The following is a 22,306-nucleotide window of genomic DNA, read 5'->3' as shown; positions in this document are numbered from 1 at the left end:
ACACTTTATGCATGCCCTGGTTTTAAGGACCAGGTACCTTACGCTTTGGGCACTTGGGGAAGACCGTAAGGTGTCTGTAAAGTAAAGTTCTGACCTTGTGCAAGTGGGTTTATTTTGCAAATCTAATATGATTGAGTGCCAGCTGTTATGCCAGGCTGCAAGACAGGCCTAGGCTTATGGTTTCACTTGTTCCCTCAGTTGTGCACACCTAATTGTATTAAATCCACTGGTGGCACTTTAACTTACATGGTAGCTTACAGGCCCTCTAACTTTGCCAAACAGAATTAAACCAATTGGGGTATACTTTTGTTTTGCTCGTAATATCTTTATTGGAAGTTTATACAACATTATCTGACACAGCTGTCAAATGCAATAGTAATAAGACATGAGAGAAGTTGTTGCAGAGTAGATAAACATAACATTGAGACATTAATGATGTGCAGAAAGAGGCAAAACAAGCATTAGAGCTACACACTAAAGCATATCTATAGCATGACATGTTGCAAACCAAGGTGGGGGAAACACAGGAATGTTGGAATACAACAAATTCAGGTCAATGTTGTCAAAAGAGAATTACACAGTATGCCCAGAGTTGTGCATGTAGGGGTGACACAGAGGATGAGAGACAGGGAATTGCTATTGAATCTAAGCACAGATGGAAAGTTATTCAAAAGCTGCAAAGCTCTGAGCTTCGCTGGGTTGAAGCAAGTGAACTCCAAGTGGGTGAGATAACAGATCAGAGGGTGCCAAATATAATGAAATGTAGCTTCTGTGCGAGGTAAATTGTGGGAAAGTTTCATTGCCATCACGTGCCACAGGCGATTGAACCATTAAGCAATGGAGGGGGCAGTTGGTGTTTTCCTCTCCATCTCTATAAAGTGATGCGCAGCATTCAGTATGTGGCTAATGAGCTTTCAATCAGCATTGGTCATCGCTTCCAAGGCAATATGTCACACACCAAGTATAACTGTGAGATAAGAGGCAGGGAGTGGATTCACTACAGTGGTCTTAATGTGTTTCAGGATCTATTTCCAATATGTGGTACTGAGGCTGCAGGACAACCGGATGTGGCAAGAATACCCCACTACTGCCAGTAGAGGAAAGTTGTTTAAGGATATATGTTAGACAGGTAAGCCGGTGTATAATACCATTGAAACATGAACTTATACCCCATTTCCCTGTGGGATAAGCTGCAGTAAGTATTAGGTGTGTCTCGCCAAAGGCTTCTCATTGCTTAGACAAAATGCGCTCTGTAGTGGTAGTCTGACAGAAAAGTTTGGACTCTGTAGTGGTAGTCTGACAGAAAAGTTTGGAATGTGTGGGTTTGAGGGAGTGTGGAGTGTTAAATGGCCCAGTATGTATTGGAGATTAGTCCCTTAGAACCATCATATGCTCTAACCAATTTTTTGAATGGAGTATAGCATCTGGTAGCCCCAGAATAATTGGAGGGGTGCAAACCCAATGATGCAACTGGCAGTACTGTAGCATTGCTGTTTCAGGGAGATGGCAATCAGCCTTACATTGTTCAAAGGATTTTATGGAGGGTCCCTCAAAGAGGTCTCTTAATTTTCTACAGACCTCAGCCTCCCAGCTAGGAAATGACTGAGGAAGTAGCGCAGCAGTGAACTTGGGTTTGTGTGCAATTGGAGGGTTGGGGGAGGTAGCAAGCTCCCTGCTGATTCCCAATCTGTCCAATATGTTGAGTACCGTCCTAGTGGGGGTAGCTATATAGGTGCTGCGCAGTTGTGTGTGCTTGGGTAGCCAGACTATAACCCAGAGGGGCCAGCAGGCCACTGCCAGAACAATGTGGAACTAGTGTTTCTCATTGTACCGGAACACCCACTCATAGATATATCATAAGTGGGCGGCCCAATAGTACTTGAGGATATTAGGGCAGGCCAGTCCGTCACTTTCTCTAGGTGGCATAAGTACAAAGTTACAGATCCTCTGCTGCTTCCCATTCTTGATAGAGGAGCGAAGGTCCCTCTCTAAGCAAGGGATATCATCTTGGGGGATTGGAGTAGGCAGGGACTGGAAAAGTTACATGAACCATGGGAGGATATTCATTTTTATGACATTGGTATGACGCAGCCAAGAGACAATGAGGGGTTTCCAGCATCTGTGGTCTGCTAGAATGGACCTCTGGAGTAGCAGCCAATTGGCCTGCGTTCAAAATGACAGTGTAGGAGTTAGGATATGACCCCAAACATCTAATTGTGTAGGTGGCCCATTGGAACGGCGCTAGGGCTTGCAGAGCAGTGAGGTCCTGCTTGGGAGTAGTTAGACTGAGACTGCAAGATGTGATCACAGTGATTTTGAAGATAGATACCACCTCAAACGCGGTAAGACTGTCAACTATATCCAGTAGAGAGGTAGTGGGTCGAGAGAAAGTAAGCAAGAGATGATCCGCAAACAAGCTAATCTTATGATCTCGGCCACCAAAGGGGATTCCCACAATGTCAGCATTGCGGCAGATGGAGATGGCCAACGGTTTAACTGCTATGGCATAGAATAAGGGTGATAATGGACACCCCTGGCAGGTGCCCCGAGGGTGCTAATATCAGGTGTGTGTTGCCCATTTATACGGATGGTATCTGTTGGGTGACATACTGGGCCATAATCTTAGCTATCATACCAAACACTAGACCGACCTTGCCGAAAACTGCTCAAAGGAAGGACCAATTCACCCTGTCAAAAGTCTTCTCTGTGTCTAGTGAGAAAAGGTACTCCGGGATGTTGTATTGGTGAGACTTTTCCATTAAGTGCGCAACTTTGTGCACGTTATATGCACCCTGCCTGTTGTAAATGAACCCCACATGATCAGGATCAATAAGCTTGGGAGCTAGCCCTCTAGCTAGTGGCTAATATCTTCATAAGTATTTTAGCATCTGTGTTGAGGAGAGCTATGGGGAGGGGTTTGGTCTTTCCCTGGCTTGGGTCTAAGGGATATATCTGCTGCTCCCATGGAGGGCGTAAGGCCCATTTCCTGCGTGAAGTAATTGAACAGCTTTAACAGGGGGTCCTGCATAGTAGGTAGAAACAGTCTCAAGAAAATGACAGGGAGCCCATCAGGACTCAGAGTTTTAACTAGCATCAGTGCCTGAACAGCTTTACGCAGCTCCTCAAGAGTGATTGAAACGTCAAGGAGCTTCGCATGTCAGGGATGGATGTGGTCCCAGTCACATGCTCACAGGTACTCATCTATCAATACAGGTGGGGGACATCATTTTGTGTGTAAAGAGTTTGATAGTAATCATGGAACACCTGTTGCTTGTCCTGCACAGATATCGCCCATTCACTGTCCCCGATGTGCAATTTAGGAACGTGTTCCATGGCCTGGACTTGACAGAGTCAGCGGGCAAGCAAAGAACACACCTTGTTCACCCCTTTGACCGATTTAGCGCTAAGGAGGGAGAGTTCAGCTCCAATAGTTCTATGTGCTTTCCGTTAACAGTGCAAGATAGCTATTAGCTATTAGTTACGTCTGGTTGGGGGGTGGGCGGGTAACCTGGTCCTACTTTTCCCAGGCTTTAATCTCAGTTGCCAGATGGGCCTCTCTCCCCCTGGCTAAACCTGTGGTTGAACTCACCCCCTATTGTGGGTTCCCCTATGTACCTAGGCTGGACATCGTTATTTTAGCTTTAGGCTCGTAGTCTGTGACTTTAAATACATATGCATGTTTTATTCATTTGATTCTTTTTAATATTTTTTAGCACAATTTTGCTTTCAGTTTCAGTGTTTTTATATTTCAATCGGCTGCCTCTTTCAAGAAGGCATAGTTGTTCGCAAGGCACATTTTATCAGCATCTCTGCATGCATTTCACTGTGTGACTTGCTCAAGGCTGTCATGCTCGGTACATGATATTCTAATACTGATTGCTGCTTCAGAAGCTTCTGAGACAACACTTAGCCCTAGAAATATTAGCATGTCAGGCCTGTTCCCAGAACACTATTATATTTGTTATATAAACACCATGCAGGCCTAAGGTGGGCAGAGGGCATTCCAGGCATGGGCGTCAGAGGACATATACCATTCCATTGACAGCTTTGCTGATCTTTGTCCTGATTCTTCAGCCAACCAGGAGGATTGACAGCAGACAACAGGAAGACCCTTGAACATATCCAGGCAGGGTGTCGGAGCTTTTCCCATACACCAGGATATGCAGAGGGCTTAAACTAATATGTTCTCAGATTTTAGACATTAGAGTGTAGGTATGAATCAATAGGTTTTGTAATCATCCCAGGAAGGTGGAACTGTTCATCTTCTTTACTTTACTGGTAATCATAATCACTATATTATGTTTAATCTGCCTAATCATCGCAGCACATGCTTTCTATAATTGAATGCAACTCTTTCAATAAATACATTGAAACCTACTTTACATTTCTTTGTTTGCCTTGGCATGTGTGAGATTTTGTGCAACTGAGAGAAAAGGTATGGGCTGTCCACCACGACTTCCATGAGGAGTCCGAATGTCATGTTTCTAAAGCAGCCACAAATCACTTTTACTTTCTAGGTTTGGGTAAAGTGATGCGTGCTAGCAGATGAAGTCAGGCCAACAGCTTTGAAACTGTGTGGTACCAACTCAGTCGCACACACTTAGTGGTGCTGCCGCCCTTAACTATGCAGTCTTATCCCCAAGGTAAGAGTCCCCATGACACCCCCTAATGGTGGCTTTAAATCCGTCCCAAAGTGTCCCAAGGGCAATTACTTCAAAGTACTCAACGATCCCCTTACAGATCTCGGCCACATCCACCGGATCACGGAGGAGCCTTGGAGAGAAGTGCCATCGCGGCGAGCCCCCGCGAAAGGGGGTATCACTGGATCATATCAGTTTTACATGGGCATGTTCAGAAATAGAGATATCGGAGAGATCAGCAGTGTTGAGGTCGCTAATGAGGGGGTGAGTTAGATGACATGGTCTATACGTGAGTGTGATGCATGAACATGGGAATAAAAGTAGACATCATTTACACCTGGATGTTTATAACGCTCAACGTCTACTAGCCCTTGTTCCAGGATGTCTCGCTTAACTTGCACAGACATAGTGCCTTAGTATGCTACCATGCATCTGTCTACGTCTGGCTCCCACACTAAATTAAAGTCTCCACCAACTATGTCGCCATCTACCCTCAACAGCCGTTCCAATAATGTGTGCCTGAGTTAGAGGTCCTGTGCATGGTTGGGGACATAGATGATGTGTAGTGTGAGAGGCTTTTTGCCCCTAAGCATTCCCAATTTTTGGAAGTGGCCCTCCTTTTTCACTACCTATGAAACAGTGATGCAGAAACCTGACTTGCCTAGAATACCCACCCACAATGATTTAGTAGATGTGTGCGCCTAGTATCACAGTATTTCAGGTGGGCCTTTCGCTGGCTGTCCGACCCCATTAGATGACTCTCCTGAAGGATTATGTTGCAATATGTTTCCCCATACCTGTTTTAGTTTGCTAGGTGTGTTGAGACCACGAACATTTAAGGAAAGCAACTTAGTGCCCATGATCCAAAGATGTTGGATAATGTAGCATTTGGTGTCCTGGTATACTGTCTCCTTTTGTTGCTTATCCAGTCAATGGAGCTGCACTGTGGTGCAAATGGGTTGAGGTCCTTCTCTAGATGGCATGCAGGCGAGGAAGAGTCTTTGCCCTGGTGGTTGGTTGTGAGCCCCATCAGATGTTTTGCCTCTCCCAAGGAACCTTCCCATATAAACACCAGATCAAAGGAGTGCCCACACTAATATTGAATGCCCATGTCCCTCAGTTTATCAGTGATCGGCTTGAAGTTGTGCCGCCTGCGTAGCATAACCGGAGAATGATCCTGGAAGAGTTGGATAGTGTGGCCACAAACTACTAGGTCAGCCTTACTTCTGGAGGCCCACATGATAGCTTCTTTATTCGTAAAAAAGTGCACTCACATCAGGAGTTGAATACTCACAATAATGGAAGGTCAGGGTAGAAGGCCAGTACGTGGCTATTGCAGGTTTCAGACAGTCTGAGGAGCTCCCCCCTACACAGGGGTCCAGGTGTGCTGCATAAAAGGGGCAGACCTCTTCGAAACAAACCCCAGATGCAGCGCAAGCCACAGCTGACCTGCCAAGCCAGGATCCTAACACTTCTGGGCGCAGCGCTTCAATGAGAGCCAGTGAGTGTCCCCTGATGTCTCTACAGGGAGGCCGCCACTGCAAGAGGGATGCAGCAGGGGGAGAGATAGACCCACGGACGTACCACAATGCCCTCCCGATGCTGGTCCCAGCCAAGCTGCTCCTCAACGGGCAGTCCCCAGAGAGCAGGAGCAGGAATATGCCAGAATATCCCAGAAGTGTCTTGTGAACTTTAATAAGGAGTAAGAGAAATCCTTCTGGACAGGCAAACTATTTATACCCATTATAAAATCCCTCACCAGAATTCCTTCCTTTAGCTAATGTATTGTTGGTGAATTGGGATGTATGCCTGGCTGTGCACATAATCTACCCTTAAGGCTGCTGTGTAGTTGTTGATACTGCCACCTATACCCATTACGTAGTCTGAATTGTAGACATAGGTCAGCGAAGGATTTAAAAGAATTATCGTTTGGTACAAATTCGCCTACCCCCAAAAATCCCATCCTTCCTCCAAAACTGCCACTTAACCCTTCCATCCTGTATTCTAATGCCAGCATTATTCCATATTGGTACTTGCACATGAATACACCCCCATCTCCCTATGAGAAAGACTCAATTTTCTCACCATTTATCCAATGATGGATTATTCAAGATTCCCACCATGCCTTTAGTTGAGTGAAACATGTCCAGTGCAGGGCTTCTTAGCAACATAAAAGCCGCCAATTGTCTGCACATAAGAGGATCAATTTTCCCCTCTAATTTATACCATCTACGACAGATGATCAGCCCTGAAATAAAAAGCATATTTGGGAGATGCAGTCTTTCTTCCTCTGTGTAAGCTTACAGTTTAGTCCTCTGGCTCCTAGGTTTAGTTGACTCCCATACAAATTGTTTAATCATTCTATCAACACCTGCCAATAAAGATTTAAGAATTGTAAGGGGGAACATACCTCCTACATAATTAAACATTGGTGAAATGGTCAGTTTAATAATCTGTGCACGCCATGTTCTTTCAGGGGGATTTTGAGTTGTCTTAGCCATGTTCTAACAACAGGGCACCAATAACTCTGCCTAGACCCTCTCCTGTCAAAGCGTCTATGTAACACTAGGCAAAAGGACTCTTATTGTATTGAAAATTTAGAACTTCAGAGGGCTCACAGTATAAGGTTCCGTAATGTACCCTGGCAGTGAGACGCTCCGAAGACCAAAATAGCCTGTCTGACACAACATCATCATGTCAGAACTATTTTACAGATGTTTTTTAAAATGCGCACCATTTACATAGAATGGACATACTATGTATATCGCCATGGACTTCCAAATCTGTTACCTTTAACTGTAATATAGCAATAACTGGACCCCAATCAGGCTGTTGACCATAGATCTGATCTATTTCAATTATCCTTTTATTAGTGTTATCTACACGTTCGTGAATGTAAGTGAAGTCTAATATCAAGCATTTAATATCTGGTGCCATGTCTAGTATAGTGGTGTGAAAGGTTGAGATCTTCATAGATATGGAAGCAACTTTCTTAAGAATTGTGGCAAGCATGTCTGTTTCCACCCTGAAGACTGTGGACCACCTCCAGCTATATTTCCCATCCCTGTAGTGGCATATGTTAGCTTACGGACAACCCTCCGATCTGACATATATATTTGCTCAAGTGGAACTCTGACCTAACTCGCCACCACACTTCAAACTGTGTGGCTTGGAGTATAGTGGAGTGGCACTGAGTGGAATGGAGTTGCGTTTCGAGAAGTGGAGTACAGTGCCACTGTGTAGAGCAGGTGTCTTTAAACTGGGGGGCCTCAGTCTCTGGCCAAGAGAAGCTTTATGCCTTGTTTTCAGCTGACAAAAATGAGCAGCAGTAAACCATGTCTCCAATTGACCATTACTAACATGTTTTGTCATTTATATCCAAACTGGGAGTATGTGTCAAAAGTGGGAAGAGACAACCAACAATCTTCAAAATCTCCACCCCCACTTCCAATAATCACTCTCTGAATACATTTACATACAAACAGAGCCAGCCTTGGCTAATACTAAAACCCCAACAGGGAAACTGCAAGCAATACATCCCAGAAAGGGTGAGCTGCAAGATAAAGAAATATATTATCATGCGATGGGAATGGACTGTCATACAGTGGGGGTATTGATAAATAGAGACAATGCTTCACTTGCAGCTATCATTACATGAGTAATGATAGCTGCAAGTGAAGCAACTCCCACCCGTTTCAGGTCTCAAAGAAGTAAATTTGGGTGGATTGTGGTAGATAGGAGTGGGCTAGATCAGATAAATTGAGGTAGATTGGACTGAAGAGGACTGGAATGGGGTAAAATGGGAAAGAGTATGGTGGATGTGGAGATTAGAGTGCATGGGTGGATCGGGGCAGATTGGAGTGGAGTGGGGTACTTGGAGTGTGGTAGATTGAGTGTATTAGAATAGGGTAGATTGGAAAGGAGTGGGATAGATTGGGGTACAGTGGAGTGGGGTATACTGGGGTAGATCGGAGTGGTTTGAACTGTGGTAGACTGGAGTGGAATAGTGTAGGTTGGAGTGAGTGAAATAGAGTGGGGTATAGTGGAGTGGAGTAGATTGAAGTGAAGTAGATTGTAGTGAAGTAGATTGGGTTAGACTGGAGTTAGGTAGATTGGGGTGGAGTGGGTTAGATTGGAGTGGAGTGTGGTAGAATTTAAATTGGAGTGGGGTAGACTGAGAATGAGTGCAGCATGGTAGATAGGGGTAGAGTAGAGCGGAGCAGGGTAGGTCAGTTGGAGTGGAGTAGAGCGGGGAAGATTAAGGTGGAGTGGGGTATTATGGTAGATTGGAATGGAAGATTGGAGGGGGGTAGATTGTATTGAAGTGGAGTGGGGTATATTAAAGTGGAGTGTGGTAGATTAGGTTGGGGTAGATTAGAGTGGAGTGGGGTAGAATGGAGTGGAGGGGTAGAGTGGAGGGATGGGGAATGGCGAGCCATGTCGTAGAAAGTCTTACAGTAGAGTGCCTTGGGGTTGAGTGGCATGGAGTGGGATGGCAAAGAGTGGAAGGGCACAGAGTGGATTAGAGTGCTGTAGATTGATGTGGTGTAGAGTATCGTAGAGAGGAGTTGTGTAAAGTGGAGTGGTGTAGTGTTGTCCTAAGTGCGAAGGGTATGCCAGGCATAGGTCCTGTGCTCAGTGTGCCACTGAATTCAAGCTAACCAGCCTGATGAAGGGTGATACCCGAAACCGGTCCCAGAATGCTTGTTTCTGGTCCAGGGAGGACCTAGTCTGGCACTTCAGGCTGGACTGTTCTCATGGGGAGCAGGGTCAAGACTATTTTGCATATGGCTGGGTCCAAACTGGGGTGGCACAGTGGGCAACAAAACATGAGAGCGCTTGCCAATGGCTCAGATTAATTTAAGCACTCCATCCATCACCTAGTTTTTGCATTTACTGCCCTAAGTGCACCGGTTACGCCAAGATGCGGATCCTGGCTAACAGTAAGTGATGGAAAACAGCCTTAACAACGTGGCTCAAACCATGCTGTGCCTTTACAACGCGGCCCGAACCACAGATGCATCTTTATAATGCATTCTTTTACCACGCAAGTCATCACAATGACTTGCCTTAGGGAAAGTGTTGTTGGACTGATGTTGGATTTTAAGTCCAAAACTTTCCATACTGTGGCGCAGGCTGGAGTTGGAATAGTAAATTATACTATTCCAAAATCCAGCGCTTTCCCCAAGGCAAGTCATTGTAATGACTTGCGTGGTAAAGGAATGTGTTGTAGAGACACATTTGTGGTTCGGGCCGTGTTTTTAATGCAGGCATGGTAAATGCCCACGTTGTTCCAACATAAACCATAAGTGGTGGGCAGGCTACAAACCCCATGTGATAAACAATATAAATTGCAGGGACAGCAAATGCGCTGTTGGCAGGGGAGACCCAAAAGTGGGAAGGGGCGGCCCATTAAGACATCAGGCCGCATGTACACTCCTAAAGCCCATAAATCCTTTGAGCCCCTTGGGCATGCAGCATCCATATGGCAAGCAGGAGTAAGTTTCCCCTTTTTACACAATTGTGTGAGGAAAAGTTACAAATTTGCAGAGATCCACAATATTCTTACCACTCAGTGGTGCCATGTGTGAATGTTTAACAAAAGGGTACTTTGTACTTATGATTCTTATTTATTTTTTATTTTTATTTTACATTGTACTAAATTTACACTAGGACACTAGAATGATTTACATGACTATCAGATTACATTAAACAAGATTTGTTTCATTTTTATTAGAGTTTTGGGGGTCATGGGGATTAAGTGATTTCAAACTGTGTTGCCAAAATGCAAAAGTATACGACTCTGGCACTTAAAATACAATTGCTCGGATCCCTACTTAGTGCTTCATACTACACTTATACAGTGCTTTTAAAAGATGTTTATAATGCTCAAATTAATGGTACTCAGTTTATCAACCTTTGAAAAATGGAATGCTGTTTGTGCCCTGCAGGAGTTAGTTTTGACAATCATGTTTCTTACTGTTAAAATGATTATTATATATTTATTTTAGAATGGAAACATATATTTATTTATATATACATTATTATGAAACATCATCATGTTATTATTTTAACACACACAAAGCTTCTTGGGACCAAATTTATTTAAATGATAACTTAAACCCAGGGATTCGTAAAAACCGACATTTTCCTTTTACTGCTGCAAATATCATATTGCAAAAATGACAACATGTACTTATAAAACTATGCTTATTTTGTGCTGTCAAAGCGGAACATTGAGTTTCAAGGACGGCTTACACGAATCCTTCCATGTGCAATACTACGATATACAAATACATTTAAATATACTACTTGAAATAGTATTGTTGTGCCTCTTCACGCATTGTATAACATCGCTTTCGGGGAGGCAAAGACAGGCACAAACGCAGTGGTATTTCTGAGCTTCCCTCTAACTTCGGGGTGGCACAGACAGGCGAGAATGCACAGACTGTTGGAACACTAGTTTGTGAATGACTCATTCGCCGACGCAGATTACGGAAGACGGCAATACCATGCGCGGGCTCCACAGCCAATCAGCATTTCGAACGGGTTTAGAAGACCTCCATGCTCCAATTCTAGCTCACATTGTACAATTAGCAGTACAACCCACTTTCAGACGACCCCTAGATAGTGTTTAGCCATTAGGATTGGTTGCTGTAAGACCCGGAAGTGCTTCAGTTATGGACAAATTACATCCGATTAAAGATCAACAACGGAAGACGAATGCTAGGCTGAAGCCAGCGACTGTTCCTGTAAGTGTTTGGACAGGTTATTATTTCGACGTGGTAATGGCGCAGAGTTGCGGTAGCAATGTAGTGGTAAATCATGAATGGTATTCCTGGGGATTTTTGGGTCATCTCACCGCAGCATTCCCTGGCAGTGGGATAACATTTCAAGTATTCTTTTTTAATATCTGGGTTATTTTGAACACTAACATATTCCAGCGTTGGAGCTAGGACTGTGACTAAACCTTCTGGGCTGTTTTGGAGAAAGTTATATGAGCGGATGATGCATCTATCACGCGTTTCTACTTTCGTATTTGGTTTGCCGTCTTCTGTTACAGAGTCGGGTCAAGCCGGTGTGTGATTTCTGATGTTTTTCCCTTCAGGCCGATAGGTCATGACACAAACATTTGATGTCAGTAGAATTATGTACCCTATTTTCACTAAAGGCTCGTTTTTTTGTGCAAGTATATTATAGACTCAACATTTAATTGATGCATGATTATTGAGGGTAATGCAGAAAACAGAATTACATTGTATGTATTTGTACCACTTGCACTAGAACATAGAATCCGGAGCATATTCAGTACACAGAGTATGCAGTAAAGAAAACAGGATTGTGTTTTTGGCCCAAACCGTGATGGAGCGCAAGTTGCCCAAGAGACCAACAAGCATAAACGGACATCTTAAACGATGCATAAATTAAATGAGCCGGGAAGTGACTCTTCCCCCTCCACCCCCCTTTAACTATTGATGCATCTGCAGGACGCAGAGACGCTTTAAGAAAAGCCTCCATAAGTTGCTTAAGTAGGAAGAGTCGGTTTTTATCTCCAGAACCATCGAATGTGAGCGTTTATGGCTTAGGACTACTGAAATCTAGCGACATTTTATTGGCAAGTGTTAATTTTATTATTTGTAGCACGTTTGTTTTATATGGCAATGTTTTTTTTTAATCGAGCAATAAAGTTCTACTACTACTACTACACTAGCGACAACACGTCTCTGCACAATTATAGAGTTGCTGAGCTTGCCAAATAATTAATCACCCAGCGGTCGTTTCTCAGTTTTTTGTACCATGGGCGTCATTTATGGGTTGCCAGCAGTCACACCTGCGTCCCCTGGCTTTCTCCTTGTGACCCATGGCACTGCTTTTGCGACCCGTGGCCTCAGGTGGCAAAATCAGTGCCAAGAACACAGCGGCAGCTCGTCACTATAGATGCTGTCTTGGTCTCCACTCACTTTGTTTTATGTCAGTTTTTTTATTACGCAATTCGTGAAAAATGCCTCATTGTTCACTATTAGTTTAATAGAAAATGGAGTACAGTTATCTGCAATATGATTTTCCCCAGCAGTTGTAAGTTTAAAACAAAAAATCCTTTTAAATGTATGTTGTGCGCATGCTTGCGAGTGAGTGTGTTTACGTGAGAAGGTCAAAGAGTGTGTGATGTCACTTCCGTTACCCCCGGCATTTTGGTAAATTGACGTTCATGAGCGTTGTTTCTTGTAATTATTAATTCAGGGCTATAAGCAGGACACAAGGGGAGAAAGCAGTATGCAAAGTGGAGTCCTCAACTGTCTTTAGAGAATGGTCTTGCTTGCAACTCGACGCTGCAGTGTTTTTAACCCTGTGACCCATTGACAGCATCCCAAGTTTACGAGATTGTTTAAGGAGCTAGCATATTTCTATTTGTCTTTTTAAACTGTTTTTTTTTTTTTTTTAATCTGATCATCGCCTAACCGCATGAGTGCGAGTTGCCTTTTGCAAATGTTCAACCAGTCTAAAAAAACCTAAACATTTTTAAAACTCTGGTATGTCTCCAAATGTTGACACTTTCACCCATTTCTAAATTCAGTTAAGCAATATGTGGAAAACGTTGATGTTTATAAAAAGTAAAGTAGAAATAAAAATAGTTTTTTACTTTTGTTTGTAATTGTCTTTTTTGAAGTGTAGATGCACCTATTAGGCCACTTTATATGATGGAAATTCTATTGTATCAGGTCACATTATTAAATAACTGCCTTTAACATTTGTATGCCATTCCTAATAGCAGGTTTAACAGCACATACCTTCTTAATCAATGATGCATTCATCAATGTATATTAGAACTTTGATATTTCGGGACCTTCATTGAAGGCAGTAGAGTGGCTCTGGGCTTATAATGGCTGGTATAAGCTTTCAGCTCCAACATTCCAGTGTTTGTCTCACTGACCTGGTCAGTGAACTGCTGTACTTCAGCGGCAAATGAAGCCCTTCTTTTCCCTGAACTCTGACCTGTTCCCTGCTCCTCATCCCTGGTGTCTAGTGGGAGAGCTCTGTTCTTCTGCTAGGCTGCGCTCTGCCTCTTTTCTCTCTTCTCCTTGTTTTTATTCTTTTCTGCCTTTTGCTCTCTGCCCTTTCTCTCTTTTCCTCGTTTTTTTCCCCTCACTCTGCGCTCGCTCTCTCTCTTTCTCTCTCTCTCCCTGGTTCCCACTTCCTGCCGCTGGCTCTACTGCCCCGTTCCCTCTTCCTGCTGCTGCTGGCCCCACCCCCTTTTTTCACGTTGTTTTCCACTCATGCCTCCAAGCTGTCCCCCCCCCCCCCCTACTTAATGGCGGCTGTGCCTAAGGCATCTGCTCCTGTCCATCACCCGAACACGCCCAGCGCCAGAACTCCTGGTCCTGCCACCTCTACACTTCAGCAGCACTTATCGCTCTCAACCCAGGACGCAACAACAACTGCAAGCAATCATCACCAGCTAACGCCCACGGTCCTTTTCGCTGCCGCCAAACTTACACCACCGCCAAGACCTTGGATCGAGCACAACCCACCCACAAGAACACTCCGACCCCGAAAACTCTGAAGGGCATTTTCCTCAACGTCCGCTCCCTCCATGAATACGCTTCCGAAATCTGGGACCTCCTTGACAGCACAATCCCGGATGTCGCGCTCCTAACCGAGACGCGGACCAACACCACCTCAGGCCCGGACATCGCCATCCCCATCCTCTAAGGATACAAGATCACCCGGAAAGACAGCCCCAGCCACCCTGGGGGTGGGGATCGCCATCGTCCACAATCCAACCTCCACCTGAACACACACTCCGAAGACTCAAAATCTCCTAACCTGATGGAACACCTCCACTTCAAGCTACACACCAGTCCGACATCCACCATCAAGGGAACCCTCATCTACTGCCCTCCCAGACCACGTACACCCTTCGCCGACTCCATCATGGACTGCATCTCCGCACAAGCCACCACAGCCACCAACTACACCCTACTGGGAGATCTCAAATTCCACCTTGAAACTTCACAAGGCCCCAACACCGCATCCCTCCTAGTCAACCTCCACAACAAAGGACTCTGACAGATCGTGACAGGACCAACACACTCAGCAGGAGACACCGTTGATCCCATCTTCAACACAGGAACCTCCGCTACCTTCAGTCACACCACAGAACTCCCCTGGACAGACCACCGATGCATCCATTTCACCTTCAACACACCCACCGGCATCAGACCCCAACACCAACCATCACAAAGAAACCGGACAAGAATAAATGACGATCAGCTCACCACCGCCACCCCCACCATCGCACACAATGACGACACAAACACTGCAGCACGTACCTTCCACAAATGGATCACCGACTGCTCCAACACTATAGCCCCCCTCAAAAAGAACAACAGCACCCACGCAAAGAAAGCCAGCTGGTTCACCCCCGAACTCCGAGAATCTAGACGCACTTGTCGCCGCTTCGAAAAAATCTGGAGAAGCACCAAATCCACAGAAGCCCATAGCAACTTCAGAGCCGCCACCACTGCACACCACCAACTCATCAGAAACACCAGAAAGAAAGCCATACAAGACAGAATCTCCTCACACGCACACAACAGCAAGGAACTCTTCAGCCTCATCAGGGAGTTTGCCCAACCCAACAGTGAAACAACGGACATTCCACCCTCACAGGACCTCTGTAACAAACTCAATACCTACTTCCATCACAAAATCAAGACCATCTACTACAGTTTCAGCAAAGACAACCTACGCACAGAACCACCTCTTCCAAAACCTGACACCAAAAAACCAACAGTCACCACTTGGACCCCCCCTATCACCGAGGATACGCTGAGAGCAATGAGATTCATACACTCCGGGGCCCGGACCCATGCACCCACCACATTTTCAACAGAGCCACTGACACCATCGCCCCCAAGCTCCGCCTCACCATCAACTGTTCACTAGCGGCCGCCACCTTCCCCAATGACTGGAAACACGCTGAGATCAACCTCCTCCTCAAGAAACCCTTGGCAGACCTCACCAGCTTCAAAAACCCCAGGCCCATCTACTCCCATTTCCTGCAAAAGTCAGTGAAAAAGTGGTCAACAGCCAACTCGCCACATTTATAGAAGACCACAACATCCTCAACATCTCCCAGTCCGGATTCAGGAAAAACCATAACACCGAAACAGCCCTCCTGGCAGCAACAGACAACATCCGCTCCCTGCTGGACAAGTGAGAGACAGCAGCACTCATCCTACTAGACCTCTTGGCGGCCTCCAACAGTTTCCCATCACACCCTGATAAGAAGACTCCACGAAGCTGCCATCAGAGACAAGGCCCTCGACTGGATCCAATTATTTCCCCACCGGCCGAACTCAACAAGTAAGACATGCCCCCTACCTCGCAGACCCCACTCCCACCACCTGTGGAGTGCCCCAGGTATCCTCCCTCAGCCCCACGTTGTTTAACGTCTTTATGGCCCGTTAGCCTCCCTCGTCAGAAGCTACAGAATCAACATTATCTATGCCAATGACACCCAACTCATCCTCTCCCTCGAGCCCGACAAAGCCAGACACAACTTCCACAAATGCACGGAAGCAGTCGCCAACTGGATGACAAACAGCTGCCCTCAACTCCACACTAACAAGACCGAAGTACTCATCATGGGCCCTCAACCCAATGCGTGGAACGACTCCTGGTGGTCACCCGCCCACCCCCACCAATCAAGCCCGCAACCTCAGTATCATCCTGGACTCCAACCTCAGCATGAACCAGCAAATCAACTCAGTCACCTCCACCTGCTTCTGCACCCTCCAACTCTTACGCAAGTCCTTCAAGTACATCCCCATTGAACATAGAAAGATCATCACACTCGCCCTGATCACTAGCACATTGGACTACGGCAACGCACTCTATGCCGGAATCAACAAGAAACACCCACAAGCTACAAAACATCCAGAATGGCGGCGCCAGACTGATCCTCGACCTACCTTGACACTGCCACATCTCGCAACACCTGCGTACACTGCACTGGCTTCCCATAGAAAAAAGAATCCCCTTCAGGATCCTCACTCATGCACACAAAGCCCTCCAGAACATTGGACTAGCATACCTAAACCAGAGACTCAACCCCCACGTACCCCACAAGGGCCTACGCTCAGCCCAGCTCTCTCTCACAGAAGTACCCCACATGAGGAAAAACAGAATAGGAGGGCGATCCTTTTCCATCCTCGCAGCCACCGCCCAAAACACCCTTCGTCTCCACATCATGCAAACCACCTCCCTCCTCAGCTTCACGAAGGAACTGAAGACATTGCTTTTCTAATAACCACCTCATCGGTATACGCTACTCCCCCGTGCCTTGAGACCCTAATGGGTGAGTAGTTGCACTTTATAAGCACTGATTGATTGTCTTTCTGTTTCTCTGTATTTAAATTAGAATATTCTACCCTCAGAGGACAAAGTCAGGCTATGCTGGTTGTTAGAGGCTTTGACCCTCATTGGTGGCCCTCACCTGTGGCTTGGGCTTATAATTTGAGTGCAGAATCTTTAACAACTGGCATAACCCTCAGCAGCCGACTATAGGGCTATTTATAAGCATATACACAATTATTAATTATTTCATACTTTTAAATGTTGGTAAATGTATGTATTGTGTATTAGGCTTTTAATTAAGGCCTTATTTCTCTAAAACCTTTAGTGTTTCACGTTCACAGGAATCAAGTAACTGAACATGCATTTTTGGTTTAGATAGAGGAACAGAGATATAATGCATAGATATATGTTCTTTTATTTTATATAAAGTAGCCTGTATCACTGATCGGACTGCAAATTAGACCCGATCATTTTTATGTTGGGTATATTGTGGGGATAGATTTTATCTTTGATCTGACTGTAAAATATATCCATTCCTTTTTAGGTCCAGCCTAGGCAGCTTATGCGCTATCTATTTGAGACATTTTGTTTTCAGTCTGTGTGCCTACAGCCCACCCGCAGCTGTTCATTTGTTTATTTTAGTGCCCTTCAAAAATCCTTGCTTCTAAGTGATTTGTTTTTCTATTTGTCCCTCTGTAGGAAAGTACCATCTTGCCTGGCATGTTACCCCCATATTTCACTGTATATATGTTGTTTTAGTTGTATGTGTCACTGGGACCCTGCCAGCCAGGGCCCCAGTGCTCATAAGTGTGCCCTGTATGTGTTACCTGTCTTATGACTAACTGTCTCACTGAGGCTCTGCTAATCAGAACCTCAGTGGTTATGCTCTCTCATTTCTTTCCAAATTGTCACTAACAAGCTAGTAACCAATTTTACCAATTTACATTGGCATACTGGAACACCCTTATAGTTCCCTAGTATATGGTACTGAGGTACCCAGGGTATTGGGGTTCCAGGAGATCCCTATGGGCTGCAGCATTTCTTTTGCCACCCATAGAGAGCTCTGACAATTCTTACACAGGCCTGCCACTGCAGCCTGAGTGAAATAACGTCCACGTTATTTCACAGCCATTTTACACTGCACTTAAGTAACTTATAAGTCACCTATATGTCTAACCTTTACCTGGTAAAGGTTGGGTGCTAAGTTACTTAGTGTGTGGGCACCCTGGCACTAGCCAAGGTGCCCCCACATTGTTCAGGGCCAATTCCCCAGACTTTGTAAGTGCGGGGACACCATTACACGTGTGCACTACATATAGGTCACTACCTATGTGTAGCTTCACAATGGTAACTCCGAATATGGCCATGTAACATGTCTAAGATCATGGAATTGCCCCACCAATGCCATCCTGGCATAGTTGGCACAATCCCATGATCCCAGTGGTCTGTAGCAAAGATCCTGGTACTGCCAAACTGCCCTTCCTGGGGTTTCACTGCAGCTGCTGCTGCTGCCAACCCCTCAGACAAGCAGCTGCCCTCCTGGGGTCCAGCCAGGCCTGGCCCAGGATGGCAGAACAAAGGACTTCCTCTGAGAGAGGGTGTTACACCCTCTCCCTTTGGAAAATGGTGTGAAGGCAGGGGAGGAGTAGCCTCCCCCAGCCTCTGGAAATGCTTTCTTGGGCACAGATGGTGCCCATCTCTGCATCAGCCAGTCTACACAGGTTCAGGGATCCCCCAGCCCTGCTCTGGCGCGACAATCCCATGATTCCCCGGGTCTCTAGCACAGACCTGGGTACTGCCAAACTGCCTTTCCCGGGGTTTCACTGCAGCTGCTGCTGCTGCTGCCAACCCCTCAGACAGGTTTCTGCCCTCCTGGGGTCCAGCCAGGCTTGGCCCAGGAAGGCAGAACAAAGGACTTCCTCAGAGAGAGGGTGTTACACCCTCTCCCTTTGGAATAAGGTGTCAGGGCTGGGGAGGAGTAGCCTCCCCCAGCCTCTGGAAATGCTTTGATGGGCACAGATGGTGCCCATCTCTGCATCAGCCAGTCTACACAGGTTCAGGGATCCCCCAGCCCTGCTCTGGCGCGAAACTGGACAAAGGAAAGGGGAGTGACCACTCCCCTGACCTGCACCTCCCCTGGGAGGTGCCCAGAGCTCCTCTAGTGTGCTCCAGACCTCTGCCATCTTGGAAACAGAGGTGCTGCTGGCACACTGGACTGCTCTGAGTGGCCAGGGCCAGCAGGTGACGTCAGAGGCTTCATCTGATAGGCTCCTTCAGGTGTTGCTAGCCTATCCTCTCTCCTAGGTAGCCAAACCCTCTTTTCTGACTATTTAGGGTCTCTGCTTTGGGGAATTCTTTAGATAACGAATGCAAGAGCTCATCAGAGTTCCTCTGCATCTCTCTCTTCACCTTCTGCCAAGGAATCGACTGCTGACCGCACTGGAAGCCTGCAAAACTGCAACAAAGTAGCAACAACGACTACTTCGACACTGTAACGCTGATCCATCCGCCTTCTCGACTGTTTTCCTGGTGGTGCATGCTGTGGGGGTAGTCTGCCTCCTCTCTGCACTAGAAGCTCCGAAGAAATCTCCTGTGGGTCGACGGAATCTTCCCCCTGCAACCGCAGGCACCAAAGAACTGCATCACCGGTCGTCTGGGTCTCCTCTCAGCACGACGAGCGAGGTCCCTTGAACTCAGCAACTTTGTCCAAGTGACTCCCACAGTCCAGTGACACTTCAGTCCAAGTTTGGTGGAGGTAAGTCCTTGCCTCCCTACGCTAGACTGCATTGCTGGGAACCGCATGTTTTGCAGATACTCCGGCTCCTGTACACTCACCGAGGATTTCCTTCGTGCACAGCCAAGCCTGGGTCCACGGCACTCTAACCTGCATTGCACGACCTCCTGAGTTGTCCTCCGGTGGCGTGGGACTCTCTTGTTCAACTTCGGGTGAGCACCGTTTCACTCCACATCGTAGTGCCTGTTCCGGCACTTTCTGCGGGTACGGCGTGCTTCTGAGAGGGCTCCTTGTCTTGCTGGGTGCCCCCTCTGTCCCCTGACGCAATTGCTGACATCCTGGTCCCTCCTGGGCCACAGCAGCATCCAAAAACCCTAACCGCGACCCTTGCAGTTAGCAAGGCTTGTTTGCAGTCTTTCTGCGGGAAAACACTTCTTCACGACGTGGGACATCCATCCTCCAAAGGGGAAGTTTCTAGCCCTTGTCATTCGTGCAGAATCCTCAGCTTCTACCATCCAGTGGCAGCTTCTTTGCATCCACAGCTGGCATTTCCTGGGCATCTGCCCACTCCCGACTTGATCGTGACTTTTGGACTTGGTCCCCTTGTTCCACAGGTACCCTCGTCTGGAAATCCATCGTTGTTGCATTGCTGGTGTTGGTCTTTCCTGCAGAATTCCCCTATCACGACTTCTGTGCTCTTTGGGGAACTTAGGTGCACTTTGCACCCACTTTTCAGGGTCTTGGGGTGGGCTATTTTTCTAACCCTCACTGTTTTCTTACAGTCCCAGCGACCCTCTACAAGGTCACATAGGTTTGGGGTCCATTCGTGGTTCGCATTCCACTTCTAGAGTATATGGTTTGTGTTGCCCCTATCCCTATGTGCCCCCATTGCATTCTATTGTGACTATACATTGTTTACACTGTTTTCTATTGCTATCACTGCATATTTTGGTATTGTGTACATATATCTTGTGTATATTTGGCATCCTCATACTAAGGGTACTCACTGAGATACTTTGGCATATTGTCATAAAAATAAAGTACCTTTATTTTTAGTATATCTGTGTATTGTGTTGTCTTATGATATTGTGCATATGACACTAGTGGTACTGTAGGAGCTTCACTCGTCTCCTAGTTCAGCCTAAGCTGCTCTGCTAAGCTACCTTTTCTATCAGCCTAATGTGAGAAGGTAGCCTCTTTCTAGCCTTGTTACCCCCACTTTTGGCCTGTTTGTGAGTGTATGTCAGGGTGTTTGTCACTGTTTTCACTGTCTCACTGGGATCCTGATAGCCAGGCCTCAGTGCTCATAGTGAAAACACTATGTTTTCAGTATGGTTGTTATGTGTCACTGGGATCCTGCTGGTCAGGACCCCAGTGCTCATAGGTTTGTGGCCTATATGTATGTGTCACTGGGACCCTGTCACACAGGGCCCCAGTGCTCATAGGTGTGCATGTATATGTTCCCTGTGTGGTGCCTAACTGTCTCACTGAGGCTCTGCTAACCAGAACCTCAGTGGTTATGCTCTCTCATTACTTTCAAATTGTCACTAACAGGCTAGTGACCAATTTTACCAATTTACATTGGCTTACTGGAACACCCTTATAATTCCCTAGTATATGGTACTGAGGTACCCAGGGTATTGGGGTTCCAGGAGATCCCTATGGGCTGCAGCATTTCTTTTGCCACCCATAGGGAGCTCTGACAATTCTTACACAGGCCTGCCACTGCAGCCTGAGTGAAATAACGTCCACGTTATTTCACAGCCATTTTACACTGCACTTAAGTAACTTATAAGTCACCTATATGTCTAACCTTTACCTGGTAAAGGTTAGGTGCAAAGTTACTTAGTGTGAGGGCACCCTGGCACTAGCCAAGGTGCCCCCACATTGTTCAGAGCCAATTCACTGAACTTTGTGAGTGCGGGGACACCATTACACGCGTGCACTACATATAGGTCACTACCTATATGTAGCTTCACCATGGTAACTCCGAATATGGCCATGTAACATGTCTATGATCATGGAATTGCCCCCTCTATGCCATCCTGGCATTGTTGGTACAATTCCATGATCCCAGTGGTCTGTAGCACAGACCCTGGTACTGCCAGACTGCCCTTCCTGGGGTTTCTCTGCAGCTGCTGCTGCTGCCCACCCCTCAGACAGGCAGCTGCCCTCCTGGGGTCCAGCCAGGCCTGGCCCAGGATGGCAGAACAAAGAACTTCCTCTGAGAGAGGGTGTGACACCCTCTCCCTTTGGAAAATGGTGTGAAGGCAGGGGAGGAGTAGCCTCCCCCAGCCTCTGGAAATGCTTTGTTGGGCACAGATGTGCCCAATTCTGCATAAGCCAGTCTACACCGGTTCAGGGACCCCTTAGCCCCTGCTCTGGCGCGACACTGGACAAAGGAAAGGGGAGTGACCACTCCCCTGACCTGCACCTCCCCTGGGAGGTGTCCAGAGCTCCTCCAGTGTGCTCCAGACCTCTGCCATCTTGGAAACAGAGGTGCTGCTGGCACACTGGACTGCTCTGAGTGGCCAGTGCCACCAGGTGACGTCAGAGACTCCTGCTGATAGGC

At 46.5% G+C, this 22,306-nt stretch overlaps 1 protein-coding gene across 2 annotated transcripts in view; it reads left to right on the top strand.

Moving 5' to 3' along the window:
- The first annotated feature begins 11,273 nt into the window (after positions 1–11,273).
- LOC138268234 (zinc finger and SCAN domain-containing protein 2-like) overlaps positions 11,274–22,306 on the top strand; it is a 168,375-nt gene continuing 157,342 nt past the window's right edge. Inside the window, exon 1 of one of the 2 annotated variants that reach the window (XM_069217694.1) lies at positions 11,274–11,392. The gene's annotated coding sequence lies outside the window, so the exon portion shown is untranslated. Of the gene's footprint in view, positions 11,393–11,414; positions 11,459–22,306 lie in introns of those variants that run through there. The other variant, XM_069217695.1, reaches the window with a different exon arrangement.

The sequence above is a fragment of the Pleurodeles waltl genome, chromosome 12 (assembly GCF_031143425.1).
Source record: "Pleurodeles waltl isolate 20211129_DDA chromosome 12, aPleWal1.hap1.20221129, whole genome shotgun sequence".
Classification (NCBI taxonomy): Eukaryota; Metazoa; Chordata; class Amphibia; order Caudata; family Salamandridae; genus Pleurodeles; species Pleurodeles waltl.
The sequence above is the reverse complement of the archived record's forward strand: the minus strand, read 5'-3'. Positions and strand labels throughout refer to the sequence as shown.